The sequence below is a fragment of the Ambystoma mexicanum genome, chromosome 4q, assembly GCF_040938575.1.
Source record: "Ambystoma mexicanum isolate Mex_15411 chromosome 4q, UKY_AmexF1_1, whole genome shotgun sequence".
Lineage (NCBI taxonomy): Eukaryota > Metazoa > Chordata > Amphibia > Caudata > Ambystomatidae > Ambystoma > Ambystoma mexicanum.
The window spans coordinates 563,341,777-563,365,470 of NC_090928.1; positions in this window are offsets into that span (position 1 = coordinate 563,341,777).

The window sequence follows — 23,694 nt, forward strand, 5'->3', positions numbered from 1 at the left end:
CGGGGAAGTTTAACATGCGATTTCAGCAGGGTATTTGTATTACAGGGGTGCGTGGGAAGTTCCACATGCGATTTCAGCAGGGTACGTGTATTTATGGGGTGCATGGAAGTTTTACATGGGATTTCAGCAGGGTACGTGTATTACAGGGGTGCGCAGGAAGTTCCACAAGCGATTTCAGCAGGGTACGTGTATTTCTGGGGTGCGGGGAAGTTTAACACGCGATTTCAGCAGGGTACGTGTAATACAGGGGTGAGCGGGAAGTTCCACACACAATTTCAGCAGGGTACGTGTATGGGTACGTGTATTTCTGGGGTGCGGGCAAGTTTAACACGCAATTTCAGCAGGGTATGTGTATTACAGGGGTGCGCGGGAAGTTCCACATGCGATTTCAGCAGGATACGTGTATTTCTGGGGTGCGGGCAAGTTTAACATGCGATTTCAGCAGGGTACGTGTATTACAGGGGTGCGCGGGAAGTTCCACACGCAATTTCAGCAGGGTACGTGTATTTCTGGGGTGCGGGGAAGTTTAACACGCAATTTTAGCAGGGTACGTGTATTACAGGGGTGCGCGGGAAGTTCCACACGCGGTTTCAGCATGGTACGTGTATTTCTGGGGTGCGGGGAAGTTTAACACGCAATTTCAGCAGGGTACGTGTATTACTGGGGTGCATGGGAAGTTCCACACGCGATTTCAGCAGGGTACGTGTATTACTGGGGTGCAGGCAAGTTTCACACGTGATAGGCCCTGTGCGAGTGGGGTATGTGTATTTCGGGGGTGCAGGGGAGTCCTACACGTGAATTGGCAGTGTGGGTCCTCCCAGGTGTTCCCTCTACACCCTCCACAGCCCCTGCAGGCAGACCACACCACAGGGGACTACCCTGCACCCCTGGTCATGTCCTCCAGCACCCCCACCCCCCAGCAGTGAGGGGCACCTGCCAGCAGACCCCCGCTCATGTCCCACTCATGTCCCCTTGCACCCCCACCCCCCAGCACTGAGGAGCACCTGCCAACAGGCCCCCATACAGGTCCCCTGCACCCCAACCCCCCAGCAGTGCGGGGCACCTGCCAGCAGGCCCCCACTCATGTCCCCTTGCACACCCGCCCCCCAGCAGTGCGGGGCACCTGCCAGCAGGCCCCCACTCATGTCCCCTTGCACCCCCACCCCCCAGCACTGAGGGGCATCTGCCAACAGGCCCCCATACAGGTCCCCTGCACCCCAACCCCCCAGCAGTGCGGGGCACCTGCCAGCAGGCCCCCACTCATGTCCCCTTGCACCCCCACCCCCCAGCACTGAGGGGCACCTGCCAACAGGCCCCCATACAGGTCCCCTGCACCCCAACCCCCCAGCAGTGCGGGGCACCCGCCAGCAGGCCCCCACTCATGTCCCCTTGCACACCCACCCCACAGCAGTGTGGGGCACCTGCCAGCAGGCCCCCACTCATGTCCCCTTGCACCCCCACCCCCAGCACTGAGGGGCACCTGCCAGCAGGCCCCCACTCATGTACCTTGCACCCCCACCCCCCAGCAGTGCAGCGCACCTGCCAGCAGGCCCCCACTTATGTCCCACTCATGTCCCCTTGCACCCCCACCCCCAGCACTGAGGGGCACCTGCCAACAGGCCCCCACACATGTCCCATTCACCCCCACCCCCCAGCAATGCGGGGCACCTGCCATCAGGCCCCGACACAGGTCCCCCAGCCAACACGTCATCACAATCTAGATCCCTGGCCCTTATGGCCAGCCTCCACATGCCAAAGACCCACCCAAGTATTGCATCCACCCACATAGAAATGCCAATTACATGATACAACCCCAATGGCAAGTATGTAAATGAACACATGTCCGTCACACACACACAATGGGTGCAAGTGAATGTCAAAACCCATATCATGACATGCATGAAACCGATGAGATGATACCACAAATGGAAGTATAAAAAAATATATATTGAAGATAACATGAACGTAAAACAAATTAAACACACAACAATGGGAATAACAAAAGAAATGGTCCATGTCCGATAAATTATGAAAATCAAGAAAACATAAGCAAAAGAAATCCAAAAAGAAATGTTGTCCAAAGTCACAGTTCAAAAAATCAAATCCAAGGGAAAATAAAACCATTGCTCCATGGTGAACACAAAAAAAATATTAAAAAAGATGAATCCAATGTAAAACTATGTACAATTGAAGAATCCAGGGTCCATAAGCCCAACTTAAGAAATGAAACCTACCAAAAAACACTACCTAATAAAAAAACTATATACAAAAATGTGGTCCATTGTCCAAGCGGTCCAAAATAAAGAAAAATCCAAAGGAAACCTAATACTAACTAACTAACTATTTACAAGGGCAGCGGGCAAGTCCAACGGCTCACATGTTGATGTTCCGGGCCAGGGCATCATCGAACTCCTGCTCGATGTTCCGGAGGCGGTCCTCTTGAATGGCCTCGAGGCACTCGGCCTGCCTCAGGGCCCTATGCATGGAGTTCTCCACCCTGAGCATCGTGAGTTGTGCCTCTTCCAGCCTGCTGCCGCTCCGCATCTATCGCATGGCCCAACCGCTGCCACACGGAAGACACTTCCCGTCCAGGGTCCTCCTGCCCTTTGGCCGATGCCTGCCCCTCCAATGTTGATGGCCCCGATCCATCATTGCTCCCACCTACAGCCTGCTCCTGCTGCTGCTGCTGTCCGTGTGCCCTGTCCGATGGTGCCTGCACATCCTCCATCTGCTGGTCTCCAGTTGTGGTGTCCACCCCTGCTGGACCGCCAACTCCCGACTGTGGCAGGGATGGGATCTCCACCAAGCTGGCTGTGTTGGTCAGGCCAGGTCCACAGGGGGCCATGGTGGAATCTGGGCCGGAAACGATGTGGAGAACAACCGGCACATGGCCTCTACAGAGGAGGAGAGGTCTGCCAGAGTGCGCGTCAAATGTAGGAACCCACCGACCAGGGCCCCTCCCAGCAGTGCCACGTCACGACGCTGCTCTTCATGATGGCGTGCATTCTCCGCCCAGAAAGAAGGCACGTCATCACGAATGACACGCGTGCGCAACGCGACACCCACCAGGACGGATCCCATACGGTCACGGGACCCCTCGCCCGCAGGTAGTGGAGAAGCAGGTGATATGGCACTCTCCCCTACCTGCGGACGGGCCTGGGACGGGGCCTCCCTGCTGGTGCATGATGGTGCAGTCACAGGGTCAAGGACAGCGAAATGCACAGGCCCCTCCGCAGTGACCTGTGCTGCCTCCTGACCCTGGCCCTGGGCTGCACCACTTGCACCAGTGGTACTACCCCCACCAGGTTCCATGTGCGGCTCAGTAGCAGGCTCCTCCTCCTCTGTGGAGACCACCAACCTGGATGTCTCCACACCGTCTTCTGCCATTGGAAGCCCCTGTGGGGGCTAAAACGGCCCTTCCGCCACAGCCGTTGTGGCAGACGCATCACCAGCCCCCTCGCTCCCAGATGATGGAAATTCCTGGGAGGGTGGCTGGGCCTTGCGTCACCGCCCAGTGGAGGCATCCCCGCTGCTTGGCTCCACAGCGCCGTCTCCGCCCTCTTCTTCACTTGACGCTGCGTAGAGGGAGACATAGAACACAAGCATCAGGGTACAGTACAAAATACCCTAGACAGGAAGCAATAACACATGAGTGGCACTGTCAAATGTCACTTACATCCTGTAATTCCACAACACATGGGTGAATGCACACAACACACATGCAGAAACAGTCCTGGCGCCTGCAATCAACATCAACATCCATGTAGAAGGGCCCTTGTAAACCAAGATGTTGCCTTCAAAGTCACATGCATCCATGGCGTTTCAAAGTCACACACACACTTCTCAGGCACACACACACACATGTGCACATACATGTACATGACATCAGCACCCATTTCTCACCCCCCCCCTCCATGTCCAGGAACAGAGGCAGCCATGCTTTCATGTGTGCATTCCACATATAGCTCCCCATGTTGCATTAAAACACATGCACCAACCATGTGGTTCACACATAACTGGTCTCACATGCATGACCATGATGTCCCTGCACACACACATCCATACATGGCCTATGTCACACATACAGGTAAGCATCAGACTACCAGCACACTGCAACATGCCCTGTCTCACACAGCAATGCTTGGCCACTTACCGCTCAACTCCAGACGGGTCTGCCTCCGAAGGATCTGGGCGTGGAGCGCTGGGCCTACGCGTTCCAGGACCCTCATCTGGATGTTACTCATGCATGCCCTCCCCCCCTCCGCGAGGCGCAGGGCCTTGTGGAGGGTCCTGGACCTGAAGTCCTCCCAGCGCTTCTTGACGTGCTTGATGTCGCGGGTTGCCACCCCCTCCGCATTGATGGCAACCACTACATCATCCCAGATCCTCTCCCGTCCTTCCTTGTTGGCGCGTGATGTTTCGAAGAAGGCATCATAATGCCCCAGGACATGCTTCACCAGGACACCAACTTCGGTGGCAGTGAAGCTGGTGGCCCTCTGCATCTCTGGCTGGGGGTTGCCAGTGGTGCCAGATGGAGATGTGCCCGAAATAGCAACCCCAGAGGCAGGTGTGGGTGGGCAACTGGGTCCTGGGGCTGGGCTGTGGAGCGATGGAATAGCAGTCGGGAGTCTTCGGTTCCAGCGGGGGTGGTCACAGCAACAGCACCCCTGGCTGATGGCAGGTGGGAGTGTGCTCGGGGCTCTGGGGGGCAGTAATTCAGCCTTCTGGGCAGGAGCGTGATCTTCCGTGTGTGAACGCGTGGCCAGCTTGATACGGAGTGATTTGGCACGTGAAAATCTTGCATGTCAGCGTGTAATTCGAGGAAAGGCCCTTAGCGCGTAAGCGCATCAGCGCACGTACGCGATTTCATTGGACCAAAAGCCCTTAGTGCGTAAGCGTGTCTGTGACGTGTCTGTGACGTGACACATGCCGGTGTTTCCCTCATAGCACGTGATGACAGAGCACACGTGGAAAAGCTGCACATCCGAGTGTCAGCGCGTGTAATTGGAAGAAAGGAAGCGTACACACATAAGTGACGTGTACGTGTGGGCCGGTTTAAAAGATACATGTAGAACACCATTTTCTTGTACGGGCTTTTCGTGGAGAGCGAGTGGGTGAATTCTGTACTACTACTGTCAGTTCACACGCGATTACTTCACAGTGTTTCAAGTTCGTACTCCATGTTACCTCTGACAGCTTTCATTTTTCTACTTTTTTTGGGCCTGTTTCCTCAAACAGTGTTCACTTCTCCTTTTTTCCTGTCTCCTCAGACAGCGTACAATTGTTCTTTTGGCGGGGGTGTTGCCAACACGCACACGCGCGTATTTTTCACGTTCTTATTCCAGGCAGACGGTGAGTTCCGCACGTACTTAGCAACTTGCTTGCCCCGTGTGTCGCACTCCGCTTCAGAGTTCATTGTAGGCTGCGTGTATTACGTGTACGCTTATTTTTGTGTTTCTGGGTGCCACAGCATAGTGCGGGTTCATTTTTCCACGCACGTGGTCTACGAGGGGTTGCGTGCACGTTTATTTTTGTTTTTGGGCTGCCTGTGCATTGCATGACCCATCATCTTCCCCCAGGGCTCACAGACAGCCTTGTTAGAGCACTAGGGTACGAATTCCATCTAGTACCCTACCCCTTTGACCCCCAATTGCCCGGGACAATAGTTTACTGCTCCTCCCATACTCACAACAACATCAGTGCCATGGTTGGGAGGCGACCAAGCGGTAAGGGAGGCAAAGGTGGCCGACCTTCAAAAGGTGGACGTGTTGGGCGTGGTAGGGGACGTGGCCAGGATTTGCAGGGTGCCCCTAGATCCCCATGTGTGGAGGACCAATCAGGGACACCCATGCTCCCCCCCCATGGTTGAGGGAAACGCAGCTGAGACCATCCCAGCTCAGCCCCTGTTGGACTAGCCCATTGTGGCACCTGACCTGGCACAGGATGACTCACTGGCTGACTTCCAGGTCAGCAAGTCTAGGCCACATGTGGCGGTGCAAGTTGTCACCAAGGCACGTGGATCTGGGGCAGCTATGTCATCTGCTGCCCCAAGTATGCAGGGTGGTGAGGCTGCAGGGGCAGCTGCAGCTCCATCCGCCCCAGCTCTGACTCTCCCAGCCAGGACAGTGTCGGTCCTGGTCCATCATACTGATATTCCCCCTGCCAACATCACACTTCAGACAATGCCTGCACCAAGTCCTATGGTCAATGTGCATTCGCACACTCCAACAACCGAGTCCACCGGTGATTCTGCCCCTACTGACCAGAGCGGCGTTAGCCACTCTGGCTCCGCTCCACCTTCTAAAAAGAGGAAGAAGGGTGCTCTGGCACGACATGCTGAGACCCCAGGCACGGCTACACACTCCGCCACGTCAAGGAAGCCTTGCTTTAATGATGCAGAGCTTTATGCACTTGTGAGCTATGTGTCGCAAAATAGCCACGAAATGGTGGTGACTGCAGGGTCCAAGACCACACCTGGTCAACGTAAGGCACACTGGCAGACCATCGCCAACCACATAAGTGCCCTTGGATTTGTGAGGCACTTAGCTGATGATTGCTACAAGCGGTGGAACGACCTGAAACGCAGAGCAAAGGACAAGCTAGCCTCAAATCATGCCGCTAATCTGGTGACTGGCGGTGGGTCTCTACAAGAGGACAACAAACACACTGATTGAACATGAGTCTGTTGCTGGGATCATCGTCACAGAGGAACATATCCGAGGTGTGGGAGAACTACATGATTACGAAGCATTGTCCGGTGAGTGCCCATGCGTGTGTGTGTAGTGCATGTGTATGTATTTGGGGTGACAGGTTCTGATTGAGTGCCAGGTGAGGGTGTGTACTCCAGAGTGTTATTGATCACCCATTTCCTTCCTCACATGGGATCACATGCCTTGTATTTGGCTATGACTGCAACCCTTCTGCCCACAGTATTCTATTTGGTCCACAATTGTGCAGTTGACCTTGTACTGCCATCTTGCAACTAAATTGATCAGAATTTGTAAGTGTGCCTTCAGGATAATATTTTCCACTCTCCCCTTTTTTGCTAGACATTTATCAACCATATTGTGACATGTGTGATATGCTTCGATCATTGTTTACTGGCCACACTGGGGCAATGCTTTACCTGGTTATGTACACAATGAGACCATTCAGGCTGATGGAGTATTGGCCAGCACAAATGTTTAGATGAGTGCCTGTTTGCATGTTGAAAATGACAGATGTTTCCTGCGATGTCAATGTGAGGAAAATAGATCAGCCAACTATTACTGTATTCTTGTACCTTGCATGTGTTGCAGTGAGTGGCACATGTGTACTTAGTCCCAGTATGCAGCATTTTTCATGTCATCATGTCCATCTCACATGGATGGGTGACAGTACTCAATCACTGACATATGGCTGTACTTGTCAAATGTACCATGGCTATGCTAAATGCCATCTGTGTGCTGCCATGTGTCATGTATGTGTATTGGACATGCCACCCACAGGCCAATGTGTGATGGCAGTGCTACCCAGCATGCAGCAAATGTGTTGCTCTCCCATATTGGTGCCATCAGTGTCTGCCTTTTGCCTCCCCTTACTACTCAGTGACAGTGCAGGCATGGGAGGGTTACAGTCATGTGGGACATGTGTGAATCATGTACTGGTTCTGTAGCTTGACAGGCCTATTTGTGTGCTATGGTGCTAATGCCTGTTTCCATATTTTCTCTTTCATGTTTTTGCAGGGGATGACACACTTGATGCTGTTGAGGTTCAGGAGATGGTGCAGACCCAGGAGGAATCCCAGGCACGACGGGCACCAGCGGGGGACGTGGTGTGGTGGTGGGTGAGAACCCAATCCTCCTGCAGACCATACTTTCCAGGGGTGTCTCTGGGTGCACCTCCCCATACCTCTATTCAGGTGCTGATTCGGATGATGAGACCTATGTGCCGTCACAGGTAAGTGTTTCTGGCAGGGATTCTGTTCTGGCCAAACCACCTGCACCAGAGGTAGATCCCTCTATGGGAATGGCAGTGTTGATAGAGGTGCCTTTGGCAGTTACGGATGCAGGGTCACACTCCACAGCATCTGATCCTGTTCCTGGGCCAGCAGATCAGAGGGGGAATGCAGTCCTGCAGCCTCAGGCGGTGCCAGCACAGCAAGGTGCACATCGCCTTGCCCCAAACAGGTGTGGTGCCCATCGACGCGGTGGCCGTACGCCACCAGGCAATAGCGTATGGGAGAACTTCATGTATGCTATGGCAACCCAACAGTCAGCATCAGTTGAAATGATGGCTCAGGCAATGGAGAGGGTGGCCACTTCCATTATCCCCCCTGAAAGGCAGATGGAGCAACTACAGCAGGCAACAGACTGCATTTGCCAATCACACAGGGAAGACATGTTGGAGTCCAACAGGGACCGACGGACGGCACTGGAGACTCTGCGCCAATCCATCTCAATAGAGTCCCAGGCCCACAGGGAAGCCCTGAATGAAGAACTCCATAACCTCAGGCAGACACTTCTTGAGCTTGAGACTTCCGCTAATTTTTGGGCAGAACAGCGGCTGGAGCACCTCACAAGTACGCTCTCAGCTGAAAAGCGGGCAACTCGGGAGGAGATTCGGGCATCACGTCAGGTGTTGCATAGGGATCTCCGCACTATAATCCTCCAGAACGAGACCTTCCATACCCGCATGCTTGCTGCCATGGAGGACCATACCAGGGCTTTGCGTGGGCTGCCTCCCATAGCACCACCACCTCCTGATGCAGCAGCAGAGGGTCATGAGAGTGACGGCAGCAATTCTCCCACATTGGCATAGCCGTGCAGGCCATGAGCCCATGGAGGTGTTTTTTTTTCCCCAACATCCACACAGGTGGATGTTGGTGTGCACCCTGTCCTCAGACCTCCTGGGTGGCCCCGCACCCACCCGACCCCCACATGGCCATTTTTGATTTTTGATTTTTGATTTTTGATTTTTAAAAAAAATAATTTCACAGTGTGTTGCCTTGTGTGGCTCCCGTGGGCATCCACTGTATTCCGGCTGGGCACATGCAGGCTTGTCCTGAGTTTGGGTTAGATGCTTGGGTTCATGAGTCACACACCCCTCCTGCTTCCCGTTTCCATGGGCTTGCAAAGGGTGTGACCAAGTGACAGTGATGTACACAGTGACGTTGGGCTCCCATGAGCTGTGTGGGCAGTCTGTAGTGAATACTGTGTAGACATTCCTTGTGTATATTGCTGTTGTATTGTACACTGCATGGTGTATTAATGTATGATTTTGCTTCCATGTCTCCCTCTGAATTTGCAGGTTCATTCCTCATGTCTTCACAAGGCTGTCTACTTTGGAGATGGAGTTCATGTTGTATGCAGTACACAGACCAGTTTTGAAGGCTGCAAGACTACAGTTTGAAGGGGGCGATGTGGTGGCATATTCAGGTTGTGTGACTACGACTACTTTAACTTAGTACCGTCGTGTTTTAGAAATGTTTGAACTTGTCTAGATGCATTGTTTAGTTGGTAAGTATTTGCTCATGTGTGCTGCTAGTTCAACATTACTAAGAGCATATTGTTTGTGGCCAGTTTCCATTAGGGGCACTGTACTTTTGGGATTGCTTTGTTTCTTCTCACATAGCATGACATGCCATGGTGTGTTGGGTGGCGGTGCTGGGGAGGGGTTGGGTGACATGGCACTGTTCTCATGTTGTACTTTGCAAGGGGGTCATGCATTTAGCAGCATATGTGTCTTTTGATGACACAGCATTGGTGGTGTTTCTGTAGGTATGGATGCACACATTGTAACACTTCCAGGTGACCAATCTCAGGATGGTATGGTTGTGACAGTTGACTGTCCCTCATGTCATCATAATTGATTGTCAGCTGGTATGTGGCAGGGTTGTGTGCACTCCACAGGGTTGTGATTCTAAGTGAAGTAATTAGCCACCAGCTGTGCTCGGACTGCCTCACCCCGTGCCCTTTCCCCTCCCATGCGCAGCGGGCGTGCATGTGGTTGGGGATGTGGGGGCACCACCATGTCCATCGGCAGGCCCCGGCGTGTTGCAACGTTGTGCAGGACACATGTTGCCACTATGATCCTGCACACTACTGGGGGAGCGTATAACAGCTGCCCACCAGAACGGTCAAGGGAGCGAAAGCGTGACTTGAACACTCCGAATGTGCGCTCCACTATGCCCGGGGTTGCAATATGGGCTGTGTTGTATCTTACCTCAGGTGGCGTGGTGGGGTTCCGTATTTGCGTCATCATGTGGGTGCTCAGAGGGTAGGCACTGTCCCCTGGGGAGATGGTGATGGGTATCATTAGTGGGGTTGTGACATTACTCAGTATCTGGCATGATTGCATGTGCTGTGGCATTTATACTCACCAAGCAGCCATTGAGCGCCATGCCGCCCAGCTTCTAGGTCTCGGTTTAGGGTTGACATTCTGTAAATGAAACTGTCGTGGGTGGACCCTGGATAGTTGGCATATACTGAGGTGATGATTACCTTGGCATCACATACTACCTGCACGTTGATGGAATGCCAGTGCTTGCGGTTTCTATAGATGTGCTCTGATGCCCTGGGGGGACGTAGGGCCACATGGGTGCAATCAATGGCACCTATGACTTTGGGGAATTGTGCCACCCCGTAGAAATCCTGGACGACAGCCTGCCTTTCTGCAGGTGTTCTGGGCAGGTATATGTGCCTGCGCACTGATGGGCGTGCTGTAATGATGGCCAAGACCTGGTGTAGGCAGCCTGACTGTGTGGCCTGTGACACCACCCCCACTATGGCACTTGTCCGCTGAAATGATCCGGTGGCCAAAAGGTGCAGTACATTGAGGACTTTCTCCAGGGGGCTGAGTGCTTGGGAGCAGAGGGTGGGTGATGTTAGGTCATCCTCCCACTCACTGACCAGGTCGAGTATTATTTGAGGTGGAAACCTGTACCTCCCATACACCTGGTCATCAGGCATGCCAAAAAGGCTGGTTCTGGGTGTGAAAATTCTGGGCCTGACTATCCTCCTCCTCCCCCTGCGGCATCCCATGACCACTGCTGCTAGGAACGGTATGTTCATCCTGGTGTCTGAGCTTGCTTGTTGTTTGCGCGCACTTTTATGCTGAGCTGGTCCACGTACGCCTGCTTCCTGCTGCTGTACGTGTTTCCGGATTAGCGCGTCTTTTTTGGCGCGTGTGTGTGGGCGTTCCGTGCATTTGCCTCCTGTACTTCCCCTCCCACCCCAGATTTACACGTACCCCACACGCACAGGCCCAATCACATGTAAAACTTCACGCAAGCCCAACTTCCCGCAAGCCCAACTTCCCGCGAGCCCCTGAAGTACACGTACCCCGCTCGCCCAGGCACAATCGCGTGTGAAACTTCCCACGAACCCACGAAATACACGCTATTGTTGACACAGCGGGTGTCCGTGTTTGTCGCGTACCCCTTTGCACGTCATTTGTCCTGGAGGGCCACAGTATGGGAAATTCATCAGAGCTGTATAAACGTGCTTTTTGATAGCGCACATTTTTTTAATGTGCAGGGACGCTACCGCCTGCCTTCATGTTGATGTACATAGTTGACTTTTGGTTTGTGTCATGCAATCTCCATTTCACTGCTGGGGGGTGGGGGTGCTGGGGGACATGAGTGGGGGCCTGCTGGCAGGTGCCCCTGACTGCTGCGGGGTGGGGGTGCAAGGGGACATGAGTGGGAGCCTGGTGCCAGGGGCCCCTGACTGCTGGGGGTGCAAGGGGACATGAGTGGGGGCCTGCTGACAGGTGCCCTGCACTGCTGGGGGGTGGGGGTGCAGGAAGACATGAGTGGCACATGAGTGGGGGCCTGCTGGCAGGGGCCCCTGACTGCTGGGGGGGTGGGGGTGCACGGGGACATGAGTGGGGGCCTGCTGGCAGGTGCCCCTGCACAACTGGGGGGTGGGGATGCAGGGGGACATGAGTGGGACATGAGTGGGGGCCTGTTGGCAAGTTCCCTGCACTGCTGGGGGGTGGGGGTACAGGGGGACATGAGTGGGACATGAGTGGGGGCCTGCTGGCAGGACCCCTGACTGCTGGGGGGTGGGGGTGCTGGGGGACACGAGTGGGGGCCTTCTGGCAGGTGCCCCTGACTGCTGGGGGGTGGGAGTGCTGGGGGACATGAGTGGGACATGAGTGGGGGCCTGCTGGCAGGTGCCCCTGACTGCTGGGAGATGGGGGTGCAAGGGGACATGAGTGGGGGCCTGCTGGCAGGTGCCCCTGACTGCTGGGGGGTGGGGGTGCTGGGGGACATGAGTGGGGGCCTGCTGGCAGGTGCCCTGCACTGCTGGGGGTGGGGGTGCAGTGGGACATGAGTGGGACATGAGTGGGGGCCTGCTGCCAGGGGCCCCTGACTGCTGGGGGGTGGGGGTGCAAGGGGACATGAGTGGGGTCCTGCTGGCAGGTGCCCTGCACTGCTGCGGGGTGGGGGTGCAGGGGGACATGAGTGGGACATGAGTGGGGGCCTGCTGGCAGGGGCTCCTGACTGCTGGGGGGTGGGGGTGCAAGGGGACATGAGTGGGGGCCTGCTGGCAGGTGCCCTTGCACTGCTGGGGGGTGGGGGTGCAGGGGGACATGAGTGGGACATGAGTGGGGGCCTGCTGGCAGGTGCCCCTGACTGCTGGGGGGTGGGGGTACAGGGGGACATGAGTGGGGGCCTGGTTGCAGGGGCCCCTGACTGCTGGGGGGTGGGGGTACAGGGGGACATGAGTGGGGGCCTGCTGGCAGGGGCCCCTGACTGCTGGGGGGTGGTGGTGCAGGGGGACATGAGTTGATGATCATATTGCAAGGTGACATGTGCCTTGGCTGGGGGGCATGCCCATGGTGGATGGGCTGCCTGCGGGACATGACCAGGGGTGCAGGGTAGTCCCCTGTGGTGTGGGCTGCCTGCAGGGGTCGTGGAGGGGGTAGAGGGGACACCTGGGGGGACCCACACTGCCAATTCACATGTAGGACTCCCAGCGCACCCCCGAAATACACGTTCTCCGCTCTGACAGCAAAATCGCGTGTGAAACTTCCCGCGCACCCCTGAAATACACGCACCCAGGACAATCGCGTGTAAAACTTCCCGCACACCCAGATTTACACGTACCCCGCTCGCCCAAGGCCAATCGCGTGTGAAACTTCACGTGAACCCCTGAAATACACGTACCTCGCTTGCCCAAGGCCTATCGCATGTGAAACTTCACTCGAACCCTTGAAATACACGTACCCCGCTCGTCCAAGGCCTATCGCCTGTGAAACTTCCCGCGCACCCCCGAAATACACGCACACGCTATTTTTCACACAGCGGGTGTCAGTGTTTGTCGCGTACCCCTTTGCACGTCATTTGTCCTAGAGGGTCACAGTATGGGACATTCATCATGGCTGTATATACGTCCTTTTTGTTAGCGCACATTTTGGCACACATTTCTTTCATGTGCAGGGACGCTACCGCCTGCCTTCGTGTGGCAGACGTGTTTAGGCCTGTGCGCGTCTTTGCCCGTGCGCTGGTTTGCCCTGTTCGATTTCATGAATACGTGTTGTTGGCGAGCGTGTGGGCGTTCCGCGCACTTGCCTCCTATACTTCCCCCGTGACGCCCTCATTTTCACACGTTGTTCCCCATTCCCTGTGTCACACCTCGTGTTACGCCTACTTTTGTTGTGTGCGCCGCGCTATGTGCGCTTAGCGCACACGGTTTGAAGACGTGTGCGCAAGCGTGCGCCACGCAGTATTTTGGCGCACATCCTGGAATTTCCTCGCGCACAGACTTCCATGAATCGCTGTGTGCGGGTTTTGCTGCGATTTTCGCACTGGCACTGGGATTCGCACGCTTTCGCACGCTTGCGCCGAAAATTTCAGCGCATATTAGTTCCAGGAATCGAGTTGAAAATATCTTTAGTATGTCTTGTGAAATTCATAATGTACCACTGAATACCACCATTTCTGTAACTAAGCTGTTCTAGGTAATAGTGCCTTAATGTCATGCTTAAATTAAAGTAATCAAATAAATAAATAAATAAAAAACTGTAATTGTATAAGTATTATTTTTTGAGATTGGAACATAGAGTGTGCACGAATGCAATTTTGTTTGAATATATGTAGTCTATAAATTTCATTTAAAAAATGTTAATTTAATATGATTTGATAGTATGTGTATAAAGAAAGTAAATAGTATAAAAGTTTATAAGTGATAGTTTATTTTAGGAAATTGGAAAAAAGACAGTAGATTCATTTTACAGATTACACAAGCTAAAAGTCAGTTTGAAAATGTGTTCATGTACTGTACAGAAAATATGCATACCTGTAGTTTGTGTTCATGCATATGGATATGCATGGAGCTGCAAGTAGAAATCTTGGAGACTTGTGCAGTATTTCTTGTAGATGGTACTTGCCAATGATATGACACTTGTACTCAGAGAGATTCACAGTAAATTTGCAGTGCTGATCTATGATGATGCAGTTAGATGTAGAGGTCTTGAATGTGATTGGTGCATGGTCATGTGATTTCTTAGCTACATCCAATGAGGGAATGGCACAGAGGGTGAAGTGGAAATAGTAGAAGGGCTGTTCATGTTACAATATGTCCGCGGACATGGCGGTAGTTCGCGGACATCGGGAGTTACATCCAGGGATTTTTGGGTTCAGAAGTCATGCAAATGAGAATGAGCAGTGAAAAGTAATGGTCAGGAAAGTTTAGTGGGTGTGTTGTGCCAGGAGAGAGTTTCTCAGATACTCTTTTTGCTGAGAGAACAACAGATAGCTATGGCTGTGTGTTTAAGAAAACAGATTGTTTGGATTTTGGGAGATTCGTGAATACATTGGTTGAAGGTGCATGCAGAAAGCTGTGGAGTAGCTGTAGATCTTGGATTTCCACATGTGGAAGTACACTGGCATGGAGTACGTGGAATGAAGTGGTTGGACTTGCTACCTCTCTGTGCTACTTTGGAAACAAAGCAACATCCAGACATAATTGTAATTCATTGTGGAGGGAACAGTTTAGGACATGTGTCTGGAATTTCTTTGCAATTTGCTATGAAAGAAGGACTTGGGAAAGTCATGGACATGTTTCCTAATTCTCAAGTAATATTTTCACGGATTGCGCAGAGACAAATGTGGCTTCGTTCTTCTTCATTTAGTCCACAAATGGAAAAAGCAAGGTGCAATGTTAATAAGGCTGTTTGTGCATTTCTAAGAGATTTTGGCATGTCCTCCTTTCACAATGAAAATATTATGTTTCGTAGTACATACATTTTTCGCAGAGATGGAGTCCATCTTACTTATGCTGGCAATCAGATTTTTTTGAGAAATGTACAAAATGCATTGCGACCTTTTTTAGAAATACGGCATCCATTTTGAAGTAGGTGTTAAGTATTTATAATTTTTGACATACAAACACCTCCCAAAGGCTCTTTTCAGAGCCACCACTTCCTCACAGAGAAAAATGCAATGGTAACAATAGGGTAGCACCCCTTTCTTTTTTAATGTTCGCAAACTGTCCGCAGACTTTTAAGAAATACAAAGGGCCCTGCTTTATTTATCTTCACTTCTATTTTTTAACTGTGAAAGGCGGCTCTGAAAAGAGCCTTATTTCTTTGATTTTTGTAATTTTGTATTTTTTTTGGTTTTTTTAGACACGACGCACTAGGAGAGGAGGGGAAATGAGGGTAAAGGGGGGGGGGCACCAACCACAGGGATAAGAAAGGGCGAGCTGAGAGAGGAAGATGTAGGGTGGGTTTTATTTGGGTAGTGAGCAGGTCTTCTCATGCTCTGAGACGATAGTCTCAAAAGTACTCCGAAGTCGCTCCCCCCTGCAGAGTACTGTGTCACAGTACATACATATAACTGTGACCCTCGAAAGGTAAGGGTCATCAGAATTCTGTATGGCCTGTGAGGCAGCTTGAGGAAGGCGCTGTCCCACAGAGGTGGTCCTTGTGGTGACAGGATCAGAAACAGAGGATGAAGTAGAGGAAATCAACCTACTACGTTCTTCGCAAGGTACAACCTTGCTAATAGCCCCACAGTGAAATGACCTCAGGTGTCGCTTCATGGTCGTGGTCCCAAAGCTGTACGAACTGTGCTTCCCGTGACTGAGTATCATTTTGCACTCATTGCAGATAACATGGTTCGCACGAGCCTTAGGACCATTCCCATAAATGGAAAATAACCGCCACACCCAAGACTCACGTCTAGTGCGGGTAGTAGGGATTTCCTCTACCTCATTCTCGTCATCCTCTTCTTCCTCCTCTGCATCCTCACTCCTGTTCCCCTCTTCAGGCCCTTGGGAAGGTGGTGGTTGTGGAGGTGGTGGGGGCGGTGCTGAAGCAGGTGCAGCACCAGGTGGCAGTTCTGCAGCCATGGATGCCATCTCGATGGTGGATTCAGCAAGTTGCTGGAGAAATAGCTGTGCTCTGAAGAATAGCCAGAAACACAATGAGAATAAGCTCTAGGGCGTGGTCTTTTAAAGGGGTGCTTGTATGCGGTTCGCGGACATGATCGCTGTCCGCGGACAGATCGAACACAAAAAAGGGTTCAAAAAGTTTCAAAAGATATGTAGAAACTCAGGATTACTATGTGGGACTTGTGCCATGAAGAGTTTTTATGTTAAAATATTGTGGATTACTCGAAAATGTACTTTTAAATTGTTCGGGGACACGAACAGTGTCCACATTCAGAACACGCGATCAGCATGGGCGCGGTCACATGATCCCTTCACGAACAGGTCCGCGAAGGAAGCTCCTGTCCGCAGGACACCAAATGCGCAGACATTGGTTTGCGCATGCGCGTTGATGTTCTACGGACAGTGTTCGGGTCCTGAATTAATTAAAAGTGTGTCACACATCAAACGAACATTTCTGGACACCGCTTTGTTCTAGAACAGTTTAAAGTTGCTAACGAACACTACGGACAGATATAGTGTTCTTTAGGACACTTCCATTTTCATTTGATTACGAACTTTTCAGGATATCATTTGTGTTCTTAGAACATTTAACTTGCTAGCGAACATTACGGACAGGTATAGTGTTCTTTAGGACACCTCCATTTTCGTTTAATTACGAACATTTCAGGACACCAATTGGGTTATTAGAACAGTTTGAACTTGCTAGCCAGCAGTACGGACAGGTATAGTGTTCTTTAGGACACCTCCATTTTCATTTAATTACGAACATTTCAGGGCACCGCTTGTGTTCTTAGAACAGTTTCAACTTGCTAGCGAACAGTACGGACAGGTATAGTGTTCTTTAGGACACCTCCATTTTTGTTTATTTACAAACATTTCAGGACACTGCTTGTGTTCTTAGAACAGTTTCAACTTGGTAGCGAACAGTACGGACAGGTATAGTGTTCTTTATTAGGACACCTCCATTTTCATTTAATTACGAGCATTTCAGGGCACCAATTGGGTTCTTAGAACAGTTTCAACTTTCTATGCGAACAATACGGACAGATATAGTGTTCTTTAGGACACTTTCATTTTCGTTTGATTACGAACTTTTCAGGATATCAATTGTGTTCTTAGAACATTTAACTTGCTAGCGAACATTACGGACAGGTATAGTGTTCTTTAGGACACCTCCATTTTAGTTTAATTACGAACATTTCAGGACACCAATTGGGTTATTAGAACAGTTTGAACTTGCTAGCCAGCAGTACGGACAGGTATAGTGTTCTTTAGGACACCTCCATTTTCATTTAATTACAAACATTTCAGGACACCGCTTGTGTTCTTAGAACAGTTTCAACTTGCTATCGAACAGTACGGACAGGTATAGTGTTCTTTAGGACACCTCCATTTCCGTTTATTTACAAACATTTCAGGACACTGCTTGTGTTCTTAGAACAGTTTCAACTTGGTAGCGAACAGTACGGACAGATATAGTGTTCTTTATTAGAACACCTCCATTTTCATTTAATTACGAGCATTTCAGGGCACCAATTGGGTTCTTAGAACAGTTTCAACTTTCTAGCGAACAATACGGACAGGTATAGTGTTCTTCAGGACACCTCCATTTTCGTTTATTTACAAACATTTCAGAACACCAACGCTGTCCGCGGATATCTACATTGTTTTTAAAAAAATAAAAAATGGGAAGTAATTACAACACAATATAAAAATTTTACTTTATTTCAAATATATTCATAATTTATGACAGAGAAGGTGAGGCAAAAACAGAACAAAAACAGGAGAATTAAGGGTTTCAACATGATTGGTATCAGGTGAAGAAGGGATGGAAGTCTCATCAAAACGTTTTGGATTATGGAGCGGGTTTGGGGATAATTGACTGGGATATGGTGAGGGGGACAAGTACATGTGGGACAATGATATGAGGTTTTTGTTTTAAAATGATCCTCAACAAAAGTTTTCAAATTATTAAAATTTCTCAATAATAAATCAATTTTTTCTTTTAAGCTGTCAAGCATGTCTTCCATAACAGTTTCTTCAGACATATTTTCTATTTTGGTATGCTCTGTACAAAAAGAAATATATATGTTAAATATATATAAAATTATAACAATTAAATGGTATATATTGTAAAGTGTGTACCATTAGCTTCACTATTTTCTGACATTTCGTCATGTGGGAAGTGCTCCTCTAGCCATTCCAGAGTAGTAGACATTTCTGTGAGAAAAAAAAATATATAATATTTTATTTTTAATCTCATACAGAAAGTTTATAAAGATATTAGTAAAATGATGTACACTTACTATTTCAGGTAAGATATGTTCTGAGTAGTCTGTAGGTCTGGTCTTGGTCTTAGTTGTGGCGTGTCTGTGAGGTAATTATGTTGGAAGCCTATTTATCTTCTCTTGGTATATTCCATTTTAGAATATATTGTATTTAAATGAATGGTTAGTGCGGTACATATATGGGTTACATTTCTTATGTATTACTACATATAATATTTATGTGTACTACTTTGTGAATTTTTTTAATGTTATCATGTTGTAATATAACAATTAAACATACCCCCCCAGACTTTTAGGTAGTGGTACTGTTGTCCGAATATGTCTGCGGACATCAAAAATGTTCGTGGACATTACATTCAGTAGAAATGGTTGAGTATGTTCCATATTACATGTACATAAAGTCAAAGTTACTATTGTTAAGCTTTGCTACTAAAAACCTATGAAATTCAGTTAAAAAACGTTGTTAAAGGGACGTTATGGTTAAGTTGTGCTACTAAAAACCAATGAAATTAAGTGAACAAAAACTTTGTTAAATGGACGTTATGATTAAGTTGTGCTACTAAAAACCTATGAAATTCAGTGAAAAAACTTTGTTAAAGGGACGTTATGGTTAAGTTGTGCTACTAAAAACCTATGAAATTCAGTGAAAAAACTTTGTTAAAGGGATGTTATGGTTATGTTGTGCTACTAAAAACCTATGAAATTCAGTGACAAAAACTTTGTTAAAGGGACGTTATGGTTAAGTTGCGCTACTAAAAACCTATGAAATTCAGTGAAAAAACTTTGTTAAAGGGACGTTATGGTTCCAAGTAAAACTGAAAAACCCTTGAAATTCGCCAGTTATGGTAAGCTAAGCAACCATAACTCGCGCCACCACCGTGCACTGCTAAGACTAACAGCCAGGACATCAAACATGACATCACAAATGTCATTGTTGACATCACTGATGACATCATATGTCTGGCTCCCCCTTTTTTCCTTTACTGACATATCTAGGCCACATGGTTTTCTTGAGTAACAGTCAGGAATTAAAAGTGGAAAAGGAAGTATATTTGTAGACTTATCCTTCAAGTATGTTCTCACAATAATTCCCTTAGGGTCCAGTCATATCATATGAAACATATACATAGGGGAAGACATAAGCTTGAAAGACAACAATCCTTTCTGTGCATTAAAATAATCAGTAGAGTTGTCAGCACTTCTGATAGTTCTGTTGTTTTTTATTACTGTACTTTCCCTGTATATGTTCCTATTTTTATATCTTGTATTCACACTACTTTCCTTAGAGTCCAGGCACATCATGTGGTATATATATATACATAGGGTAAGTAGCACGTTTGAAACAGAGCAATCATTTCTCTGCATAAAGGTAATCTGTTAGGTTATGAACACTTTTTGCTACTACTGCTGTTTTTTTTCTTACTTCAATTTCCTTGTATATACTCATATTTGTATGTGGTGTCTCTTTGTGTTTTGTCTATAATAATGCATTTATATAGTAAGTGGGTTTTATTATCTACTTATCACATGTTTCACATTATGCAAAAGTCTAATAAGAAAACAGTTATCATTTCACTATTCTACATGGCAAGTTTATGAATATTGCACCTCCATCATTTATGCTGCACACAATGCCTATGTTTCTACAGGAGCACCTTAGTATACTGGATGGACGAATTAGCACTTGATATTTATTCCAATGATCCTTGACACTTTTTTTTAATTAACATTACAATAAGAAACCCTTGTACAGACTTTTTATGAAAGATAAATGCACATGTGATGTCATCAGTGATGTCATCAATGACATTTGTGATGTCATCTTTGATGTCCTGGGTGTTAGTCTTAGCAGTGCACGGTGGTGGCGCGAGTTATGGTTGCTTAGCTTACCATAACTGGCGAATTTCAAGGGTTTTTCGGTTTTACTTGGAACCATAACGTCCCTTTAACAAAGTTTTTTCACTGAATTTCATAGGTTTTTAGTAGCGCAACTTGACCACAACGTCCCTTTAACAACGTTTTTTTCACTGAATATATATATGTATAAATATTCAATGAAAAAACTTTGTTAAAGGGAAGTTATGGTTAAGTTGCGCTACTAAAAACCTATGAAATTCAGTGAAAAAACTTTGTCAAAGGGACGTTATGGTTCCAAGTAAAACAGAAAAACCCTTGAAATTCGCCAGTTATGGTAAGCTAAGCAACCATAACTCGCGCCACCACTGTGCACTGCTAAGACTAACACCCAGGAGATCAAAGATGACATCACAAATGTCATTGATGACATCACTGATGACATCACATGTGTATGTACTTTTCATGAAATATGTGTACAAGGGATTCTTATTATAATGTTGCAAAACAAGTGTCAAGGATCATTGCAATAAATAGCATACCCTATTAGTGCATTGAACGATGCATTGATATACATAGCATTCTATTATGGGGTTCTATCTAGTATACTAAGCTACTCATACAGAAACATAACATTGTGTTCAGTGTACAAGATGAAGTTATAATATTCATAATGTTAATATGTTGAATAATGAAATTATAATTGGTTTCGTAATAGATTTTTGTGTACTGTGAAATATGTAATAAGTAGCTAATAAAACACATGTATTACATAATTGCATTACTATAGACAAAACACAAAGACACAAGAACACATACCAATATCGGTATATATAGGGAAAGTGAAGTTAGCAAAAAAGCACAAGTAGTAGCAGAAACAATTCATAACTTAACTGATTATGTTTATGCAAATAAATGATTGCTCTGTTTCAAAGCTGCTATTTTCCCTATGTATATGTATCACTTGATGTGATTGGACCCTAAGGAAAGTAGTGTGAGTACAATGTATACAAATATGACCATATACAGGGAAAGTACAGCCATAAAAAAAACAACAGAACTATCAGAATGTGCTCATTAGTCTATTGATTATCTTTATGCACAAAAAGGATTGCTGTCTTTCAAGCTTGTGTCTTCCTGTATGTATATGTTTCATATGATGTGACTGGACTCTAAGGGAATTACTGTAAGAACCTAATTGAAGGATACGTCTACAAATAAAATAAAATGTTTAGTTTCTGACTGTTACTGAAGAAAACTATGTGGCCTAGATATGTCAGCAAAAGAAAAAAGAGTGAGCCAGGCATGTGATGTCATCAGTGATGAATTCAATAACATTTGTGATATCATCTTTGTTATCCTGGGTGTTAGTCTTAGCAGTGCACGGTGGTGGCGCGAGTTATGGTTGCTTAGGTTACCATAACTGGCGAATTTCAAGGGTTTTTTCGGTTTTACTTGGAACCATAATGTCCCTTTGACAAAGTTTTTTCACTGAATTTCGTAGGTTTTTAGTAGCGCAACTTAACCATAACGTCCCTTTAACAACGTTTTTTCACTGAATTTCATAGGTTTTTAGTAGCGCAACTTAACCATAACGTCCCTTTAACAAAGTTTTTTCATTGAATTTCATAGGTTTTTATTAGTGCAACTTCACCATAACGTCCATGTAACACATTTTTTTTTACTGAATTTTATAGGTTTTTATTAGTGCAACATCACCATAACATCCTTTTCAATAGATGAAGATCAACAGCATCTTAGGTCCTCAAAGTGGGAACCCCGGGTGGTAAAAAAAAAACAAAAAAAAAAAAAGATTTTCCTTCCTACACCGGGACGCCTGCGGTGTCCCGGTGTAGGAAGGAAAATCTTTTACCAAGATGTGGCCACCATGGAAAGGGAAGGCGGGGTGTATAAAGAGAACACAACAGGGCATGAGCGGCAGGTGGTGGGGGAACAGGGGAGACATATGAGCATGAGCGGGGGGGTGAGAGGGAACAGGGCACAAATGGGGCAGGAGGTTGGGGGGGAGGAAGGAAACACGGGGCATGAGCGGGGGTGGGGCGAACACGAGAGAGACACGGGGCATGAGCAGCGGGTGGGGGGAACAGGGGAGACACGGGGCATGAGCGGGGGGTGGGGAGGAAGACGAGGGAGACACGGGGCATGAGCGGGGGGTGGGGTGGAACACAAGGGAGACACGGGGCATGAGCGGGGGTGAGGGGGAACAGGGAAGACACGGGGCGTGAGTGGGGGGTGGGGGAAACAGGGCACACGCAGGGCATGTGCGGGGGGTGGGAGGAACAGGACACACACGGGGCGTGAGCGGGGGGTGGGGGAACAGGGCACACATGGGACATGAGCGGGGGGTGGGGGGAACAGGGCACGTACACAGGGCATTAGCGGGGGTGGGGGGAACAGGCAAACATTGGGCATGAGCGGGGGGTGGGGGAACAGGGCACACACGGGGCATGAGCAGGGTGTGGGGGAATAGGGCACACACGGGGCATGAGCGGGGTGGAGGGGAAAGGAGAGAGACAAGGGGCATGAGCGGGGGTGGGGGAACACGAGGGAGACACGGGGCATGAGCGGGGGGTGGGGGGAAGGGGAGAGAAACACAGGGCATGAGCGGGGGATGGGGGGAAGGGGAGAGAGACACGGGGCATGAGCAGGGGTGGGGGGGAAGGGGAGAGAGACACGGGGCTGGAGACACGGGGCATGAGCCGGGGGTGGGGGAAGGGGAGGGAGACACAGGGCATGAACGGGGGGTGGGGGGAAGGGGAGAGAGACATGGGCATGAGCGGGGGTGGAGGGGAAGGGGAGAGACACACGGGGCATGTGCATGGGGTGGGGGGAAGGGGAGAGACACACGGGGCATGAGCGGGGGGTGGGGGAAAGGAGGGAGACACGGGGCATGAACGGGGGGGTGGGGGGAAGGGGAGAGAGACATGGGCATGAGCGGGGGGTGGAGGGGAAGGGGAGAGACACACGGGGCATGAGCATGGGGTGGGGGGAAGGGGAGAGAAACGGGGCATGAGTGGGGGTGGGGGGAAGGGGAGAGACGCAGGGCATGGTTGGGGGGTAACACAAGGGAGACACAGGGCATGAGCGGGGGGGTGGGGGGTAACACAAGGGAGATACGGGGCATGAGCATGGGGTGGGGGGTAACACAA